The sequence below is a fragment of the Benincasa hispida genome, chromosome 10 (genome assembly GCF_027475165.1).
Source record: "Benincasa hispida cultivar pf3 chromosome 10, pf3_genome.v1.1, whole genome shotgun sequence".
NCBI classification, from domain to species: domain Eukaryota; kingdom Viridiplantae; phylum Streptophyta; class Magnoliopsida; order Cucurbitales; family Cucurbitaceae; genus Benincasa; species Benincasa hispida.
This window is the reverse complement of record NC_143487.1, coordinates 1,629,860-1,652,002: the sequence shown is the minus strand read 5'-3', so window position 1 is coordinate 1,652,002 and position 22,143 is coordinate 1,629,860. Positions and strand designations below refer to the sequence as shown.

The window sequence follows — 22,143 nt, the reverse complement described above, 5'->3', positions numbered from 1 at the left end:
TGAGAAGATATTTAGACTCGTGTATTTTTTAATGCAGGAATGTTCAACTACATATTTAGACTACAACAAACATAACTCAATAATAAATTGTATGTGTGTTGTGCTAAATGAGTTTTTTTAGTATAATAATTGTGGAGTGAGAGATTGAATTATTTGAACTATTGAACTCTTGGAATAAGAGAGTGCTTGAATGACTGTTTGACAGAATAGAAATTAGTTCAATACGTCTTTCAGAAGAGAAATTAGTTCAATAATCTTTTGATCATACTCTTGAGCTTGAATGATTGTTTGACGATGACCGTCTACCTTATGAAATAACCTTTAGATATGGATCAATGCTAGTTTTATGTTTTGTGCCACTATATTGTTCAAGCATTGAAATAAAGAGATTATATCTATTTAAGTTGTACAATTAAAAACCTTAAACTTGAATGATTTTGTGATTATTGTTTGGGATTGATTCTAAAATAGTTAATATCATTGTTAATTTTTTTTATTATGTTTGGAGACATTCTAAAATGGTTATTTTCATTGTTAAATTAATTTTGAGTGATTAAAGATGTATTTCAAAGTAGTTTTTTTAGACAAATTGAATCAAAACAGTAAAAGACGTAAGTCACGTTTAACAAATTCAAAATCACTGATTTTCATATACTAACTTAGTGTATTATGATATGTGGGAATGTACCCATTTGTTTGAAGAAATATATCGCTCTAAAGATGAACCTCGTGGTACTCAATCCCACAAAATGAGGGTAAGCATGAGTCTCTCAATGTTCATGTGTTGGGATTAATCATCATAATTGGGGTAAGTAGTTGAAAAAAATTGACAATCACACCTTGAAATTCAATCGACCTGAACATATGAACTCAACTCAATTAATCTAAAAAATTTATAATCTCGATCAAGATATTAAAAGTTTGAGTCATCTCGCATAATGTTGACCTAAAAAAATTGCAAATTTCAAAACCACCATTAAACTAGAAGAATTATTTCAATCAGACACTCTTTTAAGTATAAATCTATCACAATGTTGATATCGAAAAATGAACAAACAATAAATAAGTCTTTTTGGAGAAAATTATGAAGCGTCCTACAAAACAAAGAAAAAAAACACCGTTGTGGTGTCAGAACATTGACATTCTAATGCTCAAGTTAGTAATGGTTTGGAGAATAACAAATAGTGTAACTAATTGATAAATAATAACTCAACATCAAAGGGGGTTAAAAATTCTCCATACAAAGTTGGTGGCCTAACACCACACCGTTTTATTTTTTTTTGTTTTCAAAGAGTGTAATCACATTACCTTTGCTAAAAATACAAACTTAAAGGTTGATCCATTTTTCGATATCAAACAATAATCAATAATAAATATAAAATCCTTTTGAGTGGTTAATAATAAAACTTATAAAAGTATAGTTTTAAGAAATGAGGTTAAATTGAAAGCTATAGAATGATTTATGAGTTCGATTATAACAATCAATATAGTGTGGGGATGGCTGATTGGTTGCTGCATTTTGTAACATTTAAGGATTTATTGTAAAATTTTGTTACATAACATAATGTAAATATAGTAAATAATTTAATGTACAAAATAGCTGGTTTGCCCGAGTGGTTAAGGGGGAAGACTTAAGATCTTCTGCACATAAGTGCGCGTGGGTTCGAACCCCACAGCCAGCAGTTTATTTTATCTCCTCTCTATATTATTTAAAATGCTAATTACAAATTTAGTTTTTATAATTCATAAATCTACTAGCCGCACAATTAAAAATTCAAAGTTTCATTGGATAATATTTAAATTTATATTTAAAAGAGTAGTTATTTTTTTTTTAAAAAAAATCGTAGGGATCATTTTTTACTGATTTACATATTTCTTAAGTACAAAATTGAAATTTAAACTCCGTTTGGTAATCATTTTTTTTTTAAAATTAAGTCTATTTCCTCCTCGTTTCTTGAATTGATTTGCATCTTTTTTAAGTACAATGATCGAATTGTTAGCCAAATTCCAAAAACAAAAATAACTTTTTAAAAACGGGTTTTTCTTTAGTTTTCAAAATCTAACTTGTTTTTTTTAACCATTTGAAAGAGGTAAATAACAAAAGAAGAAATTTTGAGGTGAAAGTAGTGTCTACAGACTTAATTTTCAATGACAAAAACTCAAAAACCAAATAGTTATCAAACGGGGCCTTAGTAATCTATTCGACACAAAATTGAAAGTCTAGAAACTAATTATTAGACTCAACGTTAAAAGTCTGAAGACCCACTAGACACTTTTAAACCTTTAGTAATATAATATAAAATAGACACAAACCTCCCAATTTTAGAAAACTTCAAAATTTAGAAATTTAACTTGACATTGAAGTTATTTTGAGTGCAAAATTATATACTTTCAATTGAACCAACTTCTACCACATTTTTTTGCAACTTCTATTCTATTTCAGAAAAAAAGTCCACATATCCAAATTATGGCCTACTTTAAGCTTAAATTCAGCAATGCTCACATATTCCCTTGGGTTGGGTAAATTACATAATTCAATTTCATATGAGTTAGTTTTCTTAAAAGGGTTGTATTGATTGTATTGGTGCCAACTGCCAATGATTGTCAATGATAAAAGATAGATTTTTTTTGAAATTCAGGTTAAATTTCAATCCATTTTTTTCTTGTTACTCCCTTTTTCTCAATTATATCAGATGACTTAAAAAGGTGTTTTTTTTTTTTGACAGATATTTAGTAATAAAGAGAACGAGATCTCACAGATTGAAGTCAAACACAAATAAAATATAATTGAAAAAATTATTAGAAAAATAAAGACAAAAGACACCACAAATCACACAAAAAGAAAAGCTCACGACCTAACTTAGACTCTCTACTATCATATTTTTCAATATATTAAACTTGTTATCCACAACCAAGATTACGATATTGACGTCGATATTGATATCAAAATTTTGATTTTATAGATATATCGATATCTAGGAATATTTTTGTAAATAAAAAAAATGTAACAATTATTTAAATTAATAATTAGATTTCTTCTTTTTCAAAAAAAAACTTTCAAACTAAGTTATACATATTGCTATTAGTGTATATCTTCACATTGAGATTAATGGATAATATATTTATGTTTTATATGTATTTATAAAAGGTATCAATTAATCCTTAATATTGATGTCGAATCCTCTGTTGGAACCTAATGTCAACTATTGTGTCGTGGATGAACCCACTGCCTTGAACGCAAAATCACGTGACCTCAGTGCTAAATTGCCAAAGTCGGTTGCGCCTCAAGGTTAATACAACTCCCGATGTTTGACGTGTACTTGTTGGAGAACGAGTAAGAATCGGTGGAAAAAAAATGCTGATTTAGAGGAAAAACATATGAAAAAGAAAGACAAAGTTTTATTTTTTTAAAATTAAGAGCACTCTTAAGGAAGAAAAATTGAAGAATTAAATAAAAACAGTTTTAAAATTAAGTGAGGAATTAATTTTGTTACTAATTAATTTAAATTAACAGTAATAAAACTGTTAAAATAATTAAAGAGAAATATATTAAAAAATAACTAATTTTTCAATTTTCTTTTATCATGGACTAAAAGCCAAATTCATTTCCCAACAAGAGTTTTTTTTACGTAAATAATCATGTTTGGATCATATTTTTAAAAAATGTTTTTACTTTTGTATTTTTTCAATGAAGGTTTTTGTGCTTTTTTTGTTGTTGACAAATTTACCTCTTTTTTTATTTTAATTTTATTTTCGTTCATAATTGTTTTGTGTATAATCATTTCCCCCCTTTTTTCCACATTGGTTTGTGTGTAAGTATTATAATCTGTTTTGTGTTTTCTTTACTGTGCCCAATAATGATGTCATATCCTAATTCATTTTTAATTATTTTTCTGTGTAAAGAACTTTTTTTAATGATTATTATTTTTGCTCTTTTTTATCTCTCTCCTTTGGGAATAGAAAGGTGTGTGTTTTTTTCCCATTACTTAATTTTTTCATGCATTTTTTTGATGTCAGATGCACTAGTTCTCCTACTCCTCCCATCTTCATCTTCATTTTTTCACGTTTTTTCCCATTCTTTTAGCGCTTTCAATTCCATTTTCCTCATGTATTTTGTTTCGTTCATGCATTCGCTTCTTCTTCCCCTTATCATTGTTCATATAGTTTTTGTGATTTTTGTTATTTTTGTCTGTATCCTGAGGTATATATTATGTATACATTGTTCAGTTTGTGTATTCTATTATTTTTTGTATACTAAGATATATATTAATTTTGTTGTTATATTTGTTTATATACTGATATGTATATATGTATATATGTATTATTTTAAAAATCTACTGAATATATGATTTTTTATGTACTACCTTTTATAGGATATCATATCGTTCAAAATTTATATACTAAAATATATATTAATTTTGTTGTTGTATTTGTTTGTATACTGATATGTATATATGTTATATGTGTTATTTCAAATTTTACATACCGAGGTATATATTGAATTTGTGGATTTTGAAGTTCAAATGTGACTGTTGGAGTTTAGTGCACGAGGCATACGGGATGAGTTACAAAGCATTGGTTTTGAAAAATGGTCTTGTGCTTCTACCCTTGTAGGAGGTATAACACAATGACGACGAACATGTTTGAAAGCTTATATTCTGCCATTTTGAATGCTAGGAATCTACCAATTTCTTTGATGCTTAATGTTTTGAGGATGATTATGCAACAATGGTTCTATGATAGGAGGAATGAAGCAAAATATCAAGTAATCGAGTTTATCAAAGTTGAAGAGAACCATTTAAGGAAACAAATTGGTCAAGGCAGATCGATGCAAGTAAGTATTTTTTTTATCTACTCCAGTATATGTCAGATATACATAATAATATTTGTCATTGAATTGTAGTTTTTTTCCAGTGAACAACATTCAATATCAAGTGATAGATGAAATCATTCAACACCATATTCACCTGTCTTCTCAAAGCTGTAGTTGCAAAATGTGTGATATTTCGAAAATTACGTGCCTTAATGCATGTGTTGTGTTGAGTAAGAAGCACTTATCAACTAAGAATTATATTTCACCGTATTATTTTAACAAGAATCTTTCTCCATTCTACCTCTTAATGTTAAGCGTCCAATTGATAGACCAAAGAAGTTGAGAATCCCTTCTCATATGGAGTTTAAGAAGAGTGTCAAGTGTGGTTGTTGTGGAAGGGTTGAGCAGAACCGGAGGCCATGCAAATATCAGATTCTGCAATAGTTGTTTGGTTGGCTTTTGAAACTTAAATTGTTCAATGTTTTATTTCTCTGTATTAGCGAAGACAACGCTACTAATATTTGTTTTTGAGAAATATGAACTTTTGCTTTTATATAAATTTAAATTTATTCGTTTTGGTATTATTCTATTTTTTCTTCCTCACATGAATATATATTAATACCTTTTTAAAGTTTATAATATATCATGAATCTCATTCGGATCTATGAATTTCAACTTCTATGTCTTCATCACATAACTAAGTATATTCACTATACTCATACCTTTTTAAAGTCTATAATATATTGCAAAAGTATATACATCAATATATATATTCATACCATTTCATCCACAATCTCTTTCCCCTTATTCTAGTCAAGTCTATGGATGACCACATCACTGCTAGCTTCAAGATTGTAGTCGACTCTTTCCGAGCCTTTGTCTCCGTCCATCGGCATTTGGGGTTTTCTCTACAGTTTCTTCCAAATTTCTTGGTGAATCAGGCTATTTCTGAGTCAAATCTTGGACTGGAGTCGACCTTGTTTTGAATCGCATTCGATTTCTTATGGTTTGTGCCTCCTTTTTATCTTTCTGTGTTGATGATGGTATGATTTGAAATTGTACTGTTTTTCTATTCTTGCTGGCGTAGAAAAAATTCACAGAAACGACATTAGGAACGTGAGGGAACTAGGAGGATATTTGGTATTTTATAGAACCGACGTTTGTAATATGAGTACACATTTCTTCCTCATAACGTATAGATTTGAGGTCCCTGTTCTGTGAAGATAATTCCTATAGTATCCTTCTTCCTTAATTGATTTGAATCATAATACTTCGAGTTTTTTTTGAACTGTCTCAGTTTCAACTATCTTAATATTTTGATAGAGCATTTAGAAACTAGTAAAAATATAACTAATTGTCTCTCAATCTTGTAAAATTGCTTCCTCTTTCTTGTGGATATCCTTGTTGTAGCAGTAATATAAAAGTTAAAGATTTTCCTACTGTTAAATGCTTGGAGATTGGAATCGAATTGGGTTCTTGATCAACTCCCTTTGGTTGGTATTGCTGTTTTATTTTTCCTGCATTGCTCGACTTTTTTGTGATTTTCATGAAACTAAGTCCCTTGTTTAAAATGTTCTGAATCCATGTAAATTAATAACTCTTATAAATTTGATAACATTGTTTAATCTCCAGTCTTTTATACAAAATGCTTCAATCATGTTTTGTAGGTCATAACATTCCTTGAACATTATTATGCAGGCCAGACGAGATATTTCCACCCCTCAAGCAACCTACATTAGAGAATTTGTTCTTTTTAATGTGAGTTAGTTCTTTTTGTACATCGATTACTAGATTAAATACTCTTTATGAATGCCCATATTGTGATATTTTTATATTGTTCATGCTTAACATGTCTTTGAAAGATACTTATCTAAACTCTATATACATAGTTTCTGCTTTCTAATTGAAACTTATTATCATATTCTTTCAGTGAATTGGAAAAACAAATCATTTCTATATTGTAATTTGTATAGAGGTTGCATCTTTTTACATTTTCTTTTACCTTTTTAAAGGTTTGGTATATCTCTTTTCAATTCTTGATTCTCACTTAAATCTATCTTTGATATTGGGATGTTTGGAATCGAACTAAATTTGATCCTTTTATTCCTTTGTTATTGTTTTTCTTTTATGAAGAAAAGATTAAGGCATGCTCATTTTGAATTTTGTGAGAGATACCTAATTGATTCATCTATGAAGAAAACATTTATGTCCCTTCCCCAAAGAAGTCAGACACATCTCATTTGAAGGATTTTGGGCTGATTAGAAGGGGATTACACTTTCATAATTTATCTTTAAAGGACCTATGATTATGTAGGATAGAGATTTCTTAATAAGGCCCTTGTGAAGAAATGGCATGGTCACTGAGGATATTTTTATGTAGGTGCTTGCCTGAAATTTATTTTATTTTCATATCTTGGTTTATTTTTGCTTGAAGGAGCTGTTGGTATTAAGTTTTTCTTGATATTGTGACTTTTGCAAATGTTTGATATTCGTATTGTGTTAAAAGGTTGTTGAGTACATGAGTTCAATTGGGTTGATATTTATGTTCTTTATTTCAAACTGCGGTGGTTGAAGGCAAAGATATAAGCCCTGTTGTCTAAGGTATTATTCCTATTAGTGCAATTATCTTGATTTAAATAATATTTTCCTATAATCCTTTCAAATCGCCTAAGAGGGTTTTATAAACCAATTTGCAGATCATTTTCTTTAGTTTCTCTCTATTTCTTCTGTTTTTAGTTCTCTTATGCTTTTCCTTCGTATGGTCTGTTGCATTCATCCATGTAAGTGAAGAAATTCTAAATCTAGAGAACCAGTGAACAGAAGCAGATCGTTCCAAACCCCATTGTGAAAGAACAAGAACATTTACAATCAAACAAAACAGTTATGCATCGACTATAAAATTAGAGCATGCTTTAAGGTTAAATACAAAAGGATCGAGTAAACATACATTTGAAGAACCCTTTATTTTAGTATTTCCTCAATCAAACTCGAGCGCATTGATTAGCACGAGTGCAACGAGGAAACTCAGCAAATAGCACGAATTGGCAAATCCTCGATCACAATCGAGTAAAACTCGACCCTCGGCCCTCGAACGGAACTCGACACCACCACTCGGTTACCTTGGTATTCTCGGTATGAGAATCTAGGAGTTGTGGGCTCTGTATAGATTTGGGAAGAGGGAATGAGGAACTAGATGATTGAGTAGGCAGTAGAAGGAGTAAGCCTATTGTATAGACTTGAGTACTCGATTGTTTAGTAGCGAGTAACTATTGTATAAACAAACTTGATCGATCGTTTATTCTCTCAACACGTTATCTGATAACTTGATCTCTTTTTGTGTTGAATAAGAAAGCAATTTTCATATTTATCTAACAATTGCCATAAACCGATTGAAACCTCCCAATAAGGTGGTTATTTGGAGAAAAACTAAAATCAATTATCTTATAATTAATTTATTGTAAATAAATATAATAACTAATTTGTCATATTATATTCATAACCCATAGTTTTAATATTACATCATATGCAACATATAAACCATAGTTCTTTTTCTCCTTTATGAAATTTAATATAAATCATATTTATATTAATTTATCTAATCAAAATAATATATCAAATACATTAAATCAATTATATCATATATAATTGAATTAATCTAATTATATCATATATAATTATTGGGATTTGTGTCCTAATTCTCATGGAGTCTCGTAGTTTGTAAACTTTGTACACATTGTTATGAATAAAATAAGAGTTATTTTATTTTGCATTTACTCATATCCAATAAACAAAGATCCATAGTTATTGTAGTATAAGAATAAAGGAGGGATGCTTTATCCTAGTGACACTACGGATACGATCCGCTTTGTAGAGGTTTACAAGTGTTGTAAACTACTACAGATGGTCTGATCCTGACCATTCATATAGAGACATGCGAGCGGAGTGTCTTATATAAAGATTTGTATAAGATCGGACCACGAGATGATTAGTCTCTTTATATAATGTCGTTAATACTTGAGACTTACATCTCACCTGAACGATCATAGGTAACATGACCTTAATCCTGAGTGTTTTGAAAACTCATGCCTTTGAGGCCGGTCCTTTGATTAGTATGGGTGAGAGTGGCCAGATTGCAAACTCAATAAGCCTACCTTTTTGGGGATTTGTTTGATTTAAGAGTTAGGAACTCAGTTACACAAGACGGAAGTCACTCATTCCCCGAAGCAGGGGTAAGTAGATCAATTAATCCCTTAAGGGATGATTCCCGGTCTTGAACATAGTGGCCACATCCTCTCTTTGGAAGAGAGGACCCAATCATAGTAAGACTATGATTTATGTTTATTAGAGGGATCAGTGGTACTTAAGGAGTTCATTAGAGGGATATGTGAAGGGTTATCACACAGTTGATTGGTTGATATAGACATAGAAATATATCTGTAGTGAGGAGAGTACAACTGTCGGTCTTTAGTGGAGTGTCCGATAGTTAACAGATGATGGATCCTGTGACTAAAGAGTTGGGTCAGTTATTCATGTACTGTTGGAGATTCAAGCTACAGATCTATAAAGTCCTTTTGGTAGCTCAATGGATTCAAGTTGAGAATCAGTTCTTGTGGTTGATTTGAAGTGTTCAGATTAACCTGAGGAAATACAATTATATATGATATAATTGGTGTGATGTATGAGATACATCAAGTGGAAGATTAATGTAAATATGTTTTACATTAAATACCATAAAATAGAAAAAGAACTATGGTTTATATGTTTCATGAGATGAAATATTAAAACTATAGGTTATAAATATAACATGGTAAGTTGGTATAATATTTATTTATAATAATATTAATTATTTGATAATTATCTCTTTTTCTCTAATAACCAATTGAGTGAGAGGTTATTAGTGGTTTTATGGTAATCGTGAGATAAAAGGAAAAATGTTTTCCTAAATTTGGAGTGTTGCCACTTTTGGAAAAGAGTTTAAACGATATGCTATCAAGTGAAAGTATTTCACTAAACGATAGCTCACAGAGACTAAACGATCATGCATTATTGACTATACGATAGTTCATTAGTTGATTGTAGCTAAACAATCGCATGGCATTGTTTATACGATAGCCTGCCATTTACTACACGATCAAGCATTCGTCTATACGATAGACAGTTTGCTATCTCCTACTTGCTCGATCGTCTACACGATTGTTGTTCCTCCTGTCTCTTCCTCTAACCAAGTCCATACAGAGCCCACAACTCCTGGATTCTCACACGAGAATGCCAAGCTAACCATTGTGGTGGTGTCCTCACTCAACTTGATTGATTTCGAAATTTTGAAGGCCGTTCGTTGGGTTCATGTTGGTTGTGTTCATGCTGTGCACCGGTCATTGCGTTCGTGTTGCTGTGCCGTGAACGCTTGTATATTGATCGAGGGAGTTTGAAGAATGGTTCTTCAAAGGTATGCATACTTTATCCCTTGACTCTCTGTGTAAGCATGCCGTAATTTCTTATTGTGCATGACTTGTGTGTTTCCATTTTAAGACTGTGATTGTGTATGTTCACTTTCGAATGGATAGAACGATCCTTCCGCTGCTTATGGAAATCCTCAAGTCTAATTTCCTTCAATAATTAAATTCACTCTTGTTAATTTGAACACTTCAAACTAACCCAAAAACTGATTCTCAACATGAATCCATTGAGCTACCAAGGAGACCTTATGGACCTGTAGCTTGAAGCTCCAACGGTACGTGAATAATTAACTACTCTTTAATCACGATATCCACCATTCGTTTACTGCCGAGTACATCACTAAAGATCGATAGCGGCACTCTTCATATTTCTGTGTTCATCGAATATAACCAATCAATAGTACGACAAATCGCTCGTAAGTATAGATAGACCAATTTACTGTTTTACCCTTGTAATTAAATCTAACTTCTTAAGTACCACTGATTCCTCTAATGAACAATACATCATAGTCCCACTATGACTAAACCTTTCTTCGGCCAAGAGAAGTTGTGGCGCCATATTGTTCAAGTCCCGGAATCAGTCCTGAAGGGAGTAATTTATCTACTTACTCCTGCTTCGAGGAAGGAGTGAATTCCGTCTTTTGTAGCCGAGTTCCCAGCTCCCCAATCAGATGAATCCCCAAAGTGGTAGGTTTGAGTCGGCGATTTGGCCATTCGCACCTATGTAAATCAATAGACCATCTTCATAGGCAGAAGTTCACAACTCACTCAGGATTGAGGTCGTGTTACCTATGGTCATCTTAGTGAATTGAAAGTCCCTGTCATGAATGACGTTATATAACGAGACTAAACATCTCGTGGTCCGGTCTTATACAAACTCCTTTGTATAGAGCATCCTCGCTCGCATGTCCAATACACGAATGATCAAGATCAGACCATTTGTAGCACTTTACAACATTTGTAACACCTACAAAGCGAGCCACACTCGTAGTGTCACTAGGATAAGGTTTCCCTTATTTACCTATATACTACAGACCATTTAGGTTATTACTTAAAGCACGATCCATTTGTATGTCTCCACATACATGCTTAAGTTACAACGATAACTATGGATTTTAGTTTATTGGTTTGTGGTTAATGCAACTAAAATATCTCATATTTCATAAACTGAAATGAATAAAATATCTTATATTATATATCACAAAACCGTTTGTTCATACAGATGTTTACAAACTACAGAACCCTATGAGAGTTAGGGCATCAACCCCAACAATCTCCTACTTGTCCTAAAGTTAGTGGGGTGTACAAGATAATCTCATTACAAGTACACAAAACAATAAAGTAGGGCACAAAGGCCTAGTACAAGATCTCCAACTTGCCTTAGTCCAACTGCGGTCGGTCTTGTAGACCCATACTCTGTAGGTGACCCTCAAGCACTGTAGCTATAAGAGCTTTCGTAAATGGATCAACAACGTTGTTCTCTGAAGCTATCTTCATGACAATCACATCCTCTCGATGCATAATCTCTTTGATGAGATGGTATTTCCACTCTATATGCTTGCCGCACTTATGACTTCGAGGCTCACGGGAAATTTCCATAGCACCACTATTATCACAATAAAGGGTGATGGGCTGAGACATGTCTAAAATAACTTTCAGATCAGTTAGGAACTTTCTGAGCCAAACGACCTCCTTAGCAGCTTCACAAGCCGCTACATACTTGACCTCCATGGTAGAGTCAGCGATGCACCCTTGCTTGGTGCTTCACCATACTACAACCCCTTCGTTAAGAATGAACACTGATCCCGAAGTGGATTTTCGAGAATCCTTATCAGTATGAAAATTAGAGTCCGTGTATCCTGTAAGGATCAAATCCTTAGAACCATACACAAGCATGTAGTCCTTCGTTCTCTGAAGATACTTAAGGATGTTCTTGATGGCTGTCCAGTGACCTTGTCCTGGATTAGACTGATATCTACTAACTATCTCCACAATATAGTAGATGTCAAGTCTAGTACATAACATCGCGTACATCAAACTGCCCACGACAAATGCATGGGGGACCCGTCTCATTTCCTCAACCTCTTGAGGTGTCTTAGGACACTGTTCCTTAGACAAAGTAGCTCCACGCCGAAAAGGAAATATTCCCCTTTTGAAGTTCTGCATCGAGTACTTGATCAACATTGTCAATGTGCGATGCTTGAGACAGTGCTAGCATTTTGTTCTTTCGATCCCAAAAGATCTAAATCCCAAGAACAAACTGAGCCTCTCTCAAATATTTCATTTGGAATTGGGTCGCTAGCCAATTCTTAACTGAAGTCAGTAAACCTATGTTATTCCCAATGAGTAGGATATCATCTACATACAACATTAAAAAAACTACTGAACTGTTGATGATTTTCTTGTAGACACAAGGCTATCAACGTTTTGGTCAAAACCATAAGATTTGATCGTAATATCAAACCTTATGTTCCAAGATCGAGATACCTGTTTCAGTCCATAAATGGGCTGATTCAGCTTGCAAACCTTTTTCTCTTGACCTCAGGCTATGAATCCCTCGGACTGCACCATATAAATGCTCTCCTCAAGATTGCCATTAAGAAAAGCAGTCTTGACATCCATTTGCCATATCTCATAGTCATAATATATGGTAATGGATAGGAGGATGCAGATAGACTTAAGTATGGCAACAGGCAAGAAAGTCTCTAGTCAACTCCCTCCACCTAGGTATAACCCTTTGCCATAAGTCTAGCCTTGAAGGTTTACACCTTTCCATCAGCACCCCGTTTCCTCTTAAAGATCCATTTGCAACCTATAGGTTTAACCCCACCAGGTTGATCTACAAGATCACATATTGAGTTGAAGTACATACACTTCATCTCGAGATCCATGGCTTTGACCCATTCATCTCTGTAAACATCATCTATTGCTTTCTTATAAGACAAAAGATTCTTAACCTCGCCATCAATTGCCATAGCTAGGATTTTAGTTAAACCCACATAGAGAATAGGTGGGTTCGCAACCCTCCCACTACGTCTAGGTTCCCTCAACTCTTGAGGTGGATTTGACCTACTAGATGAACTTCCATCAACAACTTTTGTTGATATAGCAGACTCTTCAACAACTCTTGTTAAAGTTTCAGTAGTTTTTTTAGAAAACTCACTCAACACGATTTTACTTCTTAGATTGTGCTCCCTTATTTGATCCTCCTCAAGGAAAGTAGCGTTTTTTTGACATAAACACCTTTTTTCCTTTGGGTCATAAGAGTAGCATCTCGTGTCCCTTTGAGGTAGCCTACAAATAGGCACAGCCTCGAACGTGGTTCCAGTTTCTTAGGATTAGCCTCAAGCATATGTGCTGCGCAACCCCAGATGTAGAAGTGACGTAAACTAGCTTTATGCTCGTTCCACAACTCCAAAGGTGTTTTGGCAACATTCTTGGAGGAAACAAAGTTCAGTATGTATGCTACAGTCTCTAGTGCAAAATCCCAAAACGAGTCCGGTAAGGAAGCATAACTCATCATCGACTGAACCATGTCCAACAAGCTTCTGTTTCTTCTCTCTGATATACCATTCTACTAAGGTGTACTAGGTGCTGAGAGTTGGGAAACGATTTCATGTTATATCATATAGTTCTGGAACTTAGAATCCAAAAACTCTCCACCCCGATCAGATCGAAGTGTTTTAATCCATTTACTTAATGTGTTTTCAATTTCAGTCTTGAACTCTTTGAACTTTTCAAAGGATTCTAACTTATGTTACATTAAATAAAAATACCCATACCTCGAATAATCACCAGTAAAAGTGATGAAATACTCGTAACTTTCCCTCGCACATTCATCGGACCACAAAGGTCTGAATGTACTAACTCTAGAGGCTCTTTGGCCCTATAATCTTTTCCAGTAAAAGGTGCTTTAGTCATTTTACCTTCAAGGTATGACTCACACACAGGTAAAGAATTTTCTTGTAACTCATTTAGAAGTCCATTTTTCACCAACCTCTCAATCCTATTGAGATTGATGTGCCCTAAACGGAGGTGCCAAAGTTGGGCATTTTCTTTAGAGGAAATTTTAAGTCGTTTGTTTTGAGTTACGACAGTTTTAAACATCTCTATGTTTTGGAGGGAATTTGTTGCTAACGACCTTAGCACATACAAATTGTTTTCCAGTTTAGCTGAACATATTTCAATACCATCTTTCAGATTAAACACTTTATTAACCGAAAAGTTCAAGGTGTATTTACATTCTAGCAACGACTTTACATAAATAAAGTTTCTTAACTCGAGAACTACATATACATCGTTCAAAATGATAAACCTATTCTGTAACTGGAGGCTTCCCACTGCCACAATTGAGACGACATGCCTGATGCCAACTCGCATCGCCATCTCACCAGCCTCAGGTTGCCGCCAGGATCTAATCTCCTGAAATGAAGAACAAACATGGTTAGTGGCCCCAGAGTCTATAATCTAGGCAGAATCATCATTCTCTACTAAAAAAATCTCCAAAATCAGTAAATTATATTTACCTTGTTTGACCTTCTTCTTCTCCTTTGAATACTGTGGGCAGTTCTGCTTCCAGCATCCATTCTGGTTGCAGTGGAAACACTTTTTCTTGTCAACCGGCACTGGTCGCCTACCCTGTGAAACAGCAGGTTGTGGGTTAGCAGGTGCCTCCCCCCTTCCTCTTACTACCCTTTTTCTTTTTCCACTTGTTGGTGCCGAAAGAAGAATGTGCATGCTTAGTTTCTGAGGTCAAACCTTGGTGGAACATTTTGGATGATGAAGTAACATTTGCCTCACTAACTTTCTTCTCCTTACTTTTTAGCAAGGATTGGAATGTCTGCAACTCGTTGAGGAGAGTTGTAAGGGTGTAATCAACCCTATTCAGAATAGCGTTGCTTACGAAGTATAGGAAGCTTTTTGGCAACGTCTCCAGAATTATGCTAACCTGGCTAGCCTCATTGATGCGAGATCTATTCATCTCTGACACATTAAAGTGGACCATCATGTTCAAAACATGTTCTCGAACATATGTACCCTCCTTCATTTTGAAGTTGAAGATGAACTTAAGAGTGTCATACTTGAGTTGTGCGAACAGTTGTCCGAACATTCCCCTCAGGAACTCCATGATCTCACGTACAGTGATCATGGGCTCATGCTTCTTAACCAAAACATCATTTAGGCTGGCCAAGATATATGCTCGAGTCTTTTCATTCGTTCGTGTCCATTTCTCGTAAGCCTTTCGAACATTTCGAGCGACATTTTGAGGTGGAATAGGAGAACAATCCTCCATAAGGACGAACTAGAGGTCATCGATGACAAGTATCGTGTTTATAGTGTTTTTCCAACAAACGGTGGTTGCCATTTTAAAAGTTTGCTGAAAACAAGAACAAACTTAATAAGTCTACTTGCATGACCACTTTTAACATCAATTTAGGTTTTAGCAAAATAGTTCTATTGTACTCTAAGTGACATCTATTTTGCAATGATGCCTCACCGAGGCAAGAAAAAAATCACCGTTGGGGTGATTAAGTGCCCCTTCACTGGGATGAGACATTCTCAACCATTAGATAGAAACTCCTTGTAACTGACTCTAACAGTCACCATTGTTCGGTTCAGAATTTATTAACAACCATAACAATTTCGCGTAAGTGTAGCCCCTCATTTTAGGCCCTAGAGTCCCGCCCTAATGTGCCCACTGTAGGAAAAAAGCAAGAGACTAAAGCAACCTTATCCTTTTTAGGAGATCAGATAAAGATTTGTGCAAATACAACATCCTTTAGGGGGACACTTCCAGGGTGCCTCAAGGCGATGCACGAAAGCATTATCCAACCTAATGAGAGAGGCCGTGAGATATGTTGTCACACGTCCCGCTCCCACTTGCTATGAACATTCTCTTCATTCACTTTGGTATTGACCTACCCAAACACTATCCTTTAGTAGGAGTGTTCAAATAACCCAACAACCTGAACAACCCGGACTACCCAACCCAAAATAAAAGGGTTGAGTTGGGTTAGTTTTGTTTTTGGGTTGGGTTGGGTCATGGATTGGCTAAAAAAAAACTTGACTTGACTCAACAACCCGAGTTTTATATATATAAATAAAATATACTATATATATTTCTCTTTGTTTAAAATTTGGTTACTTTGTATTGATTAATTTGTAAATTTTAAATACTCTTCTTTTAAAATTGTTATGATATTTGTCTCTATTTGAAATTTGCAATAAATATCTTAGATATTTAGTATTTAGCATTTGAATTTTATGAGATTTTAGTTATTAGTCATGTATTGTATATAAATTTACATATTTTTAATTAAAAAGAAAAAAACAAGTTATAACCCGACAACCCAACCCAACCCAACCCGAATTTTAAGGGTTGGGTTGAGTTGGGTTAAAGATTTTATTTGGGTTAAATTCGGGTTGGTCCAAAAACCACCCTCAACCTAACCCATGTACACCCCTATCCTTTAGGAGGATACTCCCAGGGTGCCTCGAGGTCGATGATAGATCTCACGGTGTGAACTTTTAAGGAGAAACGTGTAGAGGTTAAAGTGAAGTATCATATACTCCATTTTTCTCCCACTGAATGTTCTACCTAGGGTTCATTAACTTAGAAAATCCGGCTATTGATTTTATCTAAGTGATTTGTTTAATTTGCTAAAAAACAACACTTGCCTTTGATGATTAAACAACTTTGATTCAAGTCTTATTAAACTCTTTAACAAACTTTCATCAAATTTGCATGCATGTAACAAATCTATCTAATTAGCCTTTCTAGTAGGTTCCCAAGTAGGGGTGTTCCGTTACTGCCAGCTTATATACCCTAGTTTAGTTAGAACCCGCCTTAGACAAAAGGTCCCTTATAGATAGATTTGATACATGTTTAATCTTTTATTAGTCAATTTAATCCTATTAAATCAAATTAAAAGATTAAACTTAGGTTTCTAATCTTATTAGAACCGCGATCTTAGGTCTATCTCAATCAAATTTTAACACTATTTTAAAACATGATTAAAGCCTAAGTTTGCATGCATGTCTTTCTTATTGATTTTAGTTCTAATTTCATTAATTATAACTCTTATAAAAAATGAAACAACTAAAAATCAACCATATTGCTAAGCTAGAATAGGAATTTATAACTTTTATAAATAAATCTAAGTGTCATGCTTAATGCAATGTTCATTCATGGCTATATATAACTTTTATATAATTTGTAATGGACTAAGCGAATATGCTTTCATTCACCCTTATACTATAACACTTATAATATAAAGATGATGCATGAATATGCTTAATGCATGCATATATTATAACTCTTATATTATATGATGCATGTAATTTAATCATGCAAATTACTATATTATACCCTATGGTGGGTTTTAAAACTATATGACATGACATATAATTAAACATACATCAAGTGTATATTCATAAACAAAAAATTAATGAATTGGGATAATTTGCCAAAAAAACTGAAAAAGAAAAGCTATCTATTACATAAATCATCGAGTCAACCGGTTCAAACAGCCTCGTTCCTTGATCATGTAGCAACTCCTTGTGATCGTCGAGTAATGCTGATCGAGTATAAACGATCGTGTAGCATGGATCGAGTGCCTTTGATGATGCGATGAAGCATGACGGCCATGCGATCGTGTAACGCACATTGTGTAATGCATGCCTAAACGATCCAGTAGACAACAACTATGCGATGAAGCATGATCGTCTAAACGATTGAGGAGAAAGCGTCAAGTATTTTATACCGAGTGATCAAGTAGCCACTGACTATGCGATGATCATGCTGGCCTACTCGATCGTTTAGTGCACGCGCCTACCATGCGTCGAGTATCATATACTCAACGATCGTTTACCCAAAGCGTCTACGTGATCGAGTAGCCAATGCAACATGATCGAGTAAACTCTTTATTTGATCGCGTAGCATCAGCCATGCGATCGTTTAACAACACGATCAAGTAGAACTTTTCTACACGATCGCATAACCAAATCTAAACGATCGTTTAACTTGGGCTACACGATACGACCAACCTTTGATCTTCTTCCTCGAAGTGAACAACATCTCCATGCGTTTGAAGCTTCATCACGAACAACTCAAACAAACTAAAACCTTGAATACAGACTCGATAGCAAGTTAATTATGCCAAAATATGCAGGGGCCCTTAAACTTAACTTTGAAATGTAAAAGAAAGCATTAAAACAAAGGCAATTATCCCAAAATATCCATCAATTCACATCCACAACTCCATCTAACACTTAAAACGCATTGTAGAAATGCTTAAAACCCACAAAGACTATAAATATAATTCAACATATCAATGAAATTTGGAATATCAGAACAACCTGCCTCTGATACCAATTGAAGAAGCTCTAAATCTAGAGAACCAGTGAGCGGAAGCAGATCGTTCCAAATCCCATTGTGAACGAATAAGAACATTTACAATCAAATAGAACAGTTATGCATCAAAGATAAAATTACAGCATGATTCAAGGTTAAATACAAAATTATCGAGTAAACATACCTTTGAAGAACCATTTCTTCTAGTATTTACTTAATCAAACTCAAACACGTTGATTAGCACGGATGCAACAAGCACACTCAACAAACAACAAGAACTGGAAAATCCTTAATCACAATCGAGTAAAACTCGATCCTCGACCTCGAATGGAACTCGACACCACCATTTAGTTACCTTTGTATTCTCGGTGTGAGATTCCAAAAGTTATGGACTCTGTATAGATTTGGGAAGAGGGAAGGAGGAATAGACGATCGAGTAGGCGGTAGAAGGAATAAGCCTATCGTATAGACTTGAGTACTCGTTCGTTTAGTAACGAGTAACTATTGTATATACAAACTCGATTGATCGTTTACTCTCTCAACAAGTTATCTGATAACTTGATCTCTTTTTGCGTTGAATGAAAAATGAAAACAATTTTCATATTTATCTAACAGTTGCCATAAACCAATTGAAACCTCCCACTAAGGTGGTTATTTGGAGAAAAACTAAAATCAATTACCTCACAATTAATTTATTATAAATAAATATAATAACTAATTTATCATATTATATTTATAACCTATAGTTTTATTATACATCATATGCAACATATAAACCGTAGTTCTTTTTCTCCTTTATGGCATTTAATATAAATCATATTTATATTAATTCCTTTAATCAAAATAATGTATCAAATACATAAAATCAATTATATCATATATAATTGAATTAATCTAATTATATCATATAAAATTAAATTCCCTCTTGTTAATTTGAACACTTCAAACTAACCCAAAAATTGATTCTCGACATGAATTCATTGAGCTACCAAAGGGACCTTATGGACATGTAGCTTAAAGCTTAAACGATACGTGAATAACTAACTAAACTCTTTAATCACGATATCCACCATCTGTTAACTACCAAGCACTCCACTAAAGACTGACAACTGCACTCTTTGCACTACAGATATATTTCTATGTCCATCGGATATAACACCCTTCATAAATCTCTTGTAAGTACAACTAGGCCAATTTACCGTTTTGCCCCTATAGTTACATCTAACTCCTTAAGTACCACTGATTTCTCTAATGAACAATACATCATAGTCCCACTATGACTAAACCCTTCTCGGGCCAAGAGAAGGTGTGGCGCCACATTGTTCAAGCCTCGGAATCAGCCCTTAAAGGAGCAATTTATCTACTTATCCCTGCTTCAGAGAATGAGTGAATTTCATCTCGTGTAGCTGAGTTCCCAGCTCCCCAATCAGACGAATCCCCAAAGTGGTAAGTTTGAGTCAGCGATCTAGCCACTTGCACCCATGCAAATCAAAGGACTGCCCTAATAGGTAAGAGTTCAGAAGTCACTCAGGATTAAGGTCATTTTATCTATGGTCATCCTAGTGAAATGAAAGTTTTTGTCATGAACGGTGTTATATAACGAGGCTAAACATTTTGTGGTCCAGTCTTATACAAACTCCTTTGTATAGAGTATCCCCGCTCGCATGTCTAATACACAAATGATTAAGATCAGACCATTTGTAACACTTTACAACATTTGTAATACCTACAAAGCGGGCCACACTCGTAGTGTCATCAGGATAAGGTTTCCCTCTTTTACCCATATACTACAGACCATTTAGGTTATCACTTAAAGCACGATCCACTTGTATGTCTTCACATACATGCTTAAGTTACAACGATAACTAGGGATCTCAGTTTATTGGTTTGTAGTTAATGCACCTAAAATACCTCATATTTCATAGACTGAAGTGATTAAAATATCTCATATTATATATCACAAAGCTGTGTGTTCATACAGATGTTTACAAACTATAGGACCCTACGAGATTTAGGACATCAACCCCAACAGTAAGAGCATCAAATTTAAGATCACCCCTCCCACCATTTTGATTTCACATCCTATTTATATTTTTACAAAAGCAATGATATTTATTTGAAATACTTATGTCTGGGTATTTAAATATATGTTCAATGTATGGATTGCATATTTTTAAGTTAATTTCAGTCTTATATGGACAATGGTATAAAAAAAATTAACCTCTCATGTGAAATAGTATGTCACGTGGTAACTTGGAAGCACAATGTATTATAGTGATTGTTTATATATGATATTAGGTTTAGTGAGATGGATCAATGTATAATCTATCAGGTTCCTCTTTTACTCCCCTCGATGTCCTTCATCTACCAGGTATAATTGTTGATTCTCACACTTTCAAGGTTCTTCTCGATGTGTTTATTAGGTTTGAAAATTTTGATGTTGCCCTTGAAATTTTTAGATCATATGGAAGATTTGGGAACTAGCTTAAAACTCAGTAATAGAAGGCAAGAAGGTACTGCTGCAACTACTTTTGATTTCTTGCCTAATGCACTTGCTTGTAATGAGTTGTTAGTCACTTTCAGGAAATCATACATGAGGATTAAGTTCAAAAATATTTTTTACAAGCTTAGAAAAATTATAATCTTTGAGTTTAATGTATGTGGTTATAATATATGCATTTATGCTTTTGGATGTTGGGGGTATCTAGATACTTTTCATGCATTGTTCAAAAAACTGAAGCAAAAGAGCTTAGTTTTGAAGTCTTTTGGTCCAAATTTGTGTAAATACAATAGCCTTATTCATGTGCTCTGTCTCGTCCAAATCATTTTCTTGAATGAGGGTTGATTGTTTTAGTTTTATCTGTAGAACTCTTTTTCTCGAACACTTTCTTTATTTGAGTTGTTTATTGATCGATGTTGAGAAGTACTTAGCTACGTTCGTCTGTGTGCTTGTAGTTGTCGAACTAGGTTATTGTTTTGAATGCTTGGTAATATTGTGAACTTTTATCTATTTGAGAGGTATCTATATGAATTCGCATTGATTCTTAGTTTCTTGTGTTAACAATGACATTTGATAGAACTTTTATCTATATGTGCAACTCTTTTTTCTTAAACAATTTGCCTTGGTTGTAGTTGTCAAACTAGAATATCTATATGATCTCCTTGCTTACTTTTCAATTTGCCTTGATTTTTAGTGCACGCACACGCACACGCACACGCATGCACGCATGCACGTGCACACACGCACGACTAGAGGATGATACTGATAATTACGTGATAATGTTCTCTTCAAAATTATTGAGATATAAATTTTATTATAAGAAATCTTTCATATTGATATCTTTTGTTTAATCTCTGCAGATGATACTGATAATTATATACAAAAGGAGAGTTAGGAGATGAAGGATAAAGATATGAGTTCCATTTATTAGGATTAAGGAACGCAACCATGTCATTTTATCTCATCAATTTATATTTTTGTTTCTTTAGAAGGGGGATGAATAAGGCAAGTTCTTTATAGA

General features: G+C 33.8%; 1 long non-coding RNA gene and 1 other non-coding gene across 2 annotated transcripts; both read left to right on the top strand.

Annotated features, from left to right (window-relative positions):
- The first annotated feature begins 1,599 nt into the window (after positions 1 to 1,599).
- TRNAL-UAA (transfer RNA leucine (anticodon UAA)) lies at positions 1,600 to 1,682 on the top strand. The gene has a single exon. It is a non-coding gene; the product is annotated as a tRNA-Leu (tRNA).
- Positions 1,683 to 5,544: 3,862 nt separating this feature from the next.
- LOC120088774 (uncharacterized) lies at positions 5,545 to 6,769 on the top strand. The gene is made up of 2 exons (XR_005485032.2): positions 5,545 to 5,819; positions 6,512 to 6,769. It is a non-coding gene; the product is annotated as an uncharacterized LOC120088774 (long non-coding RNA).
- The last annotated feature ends 15,374 nt before the right edge of the window (positions 6,770 to 22,143 follow it).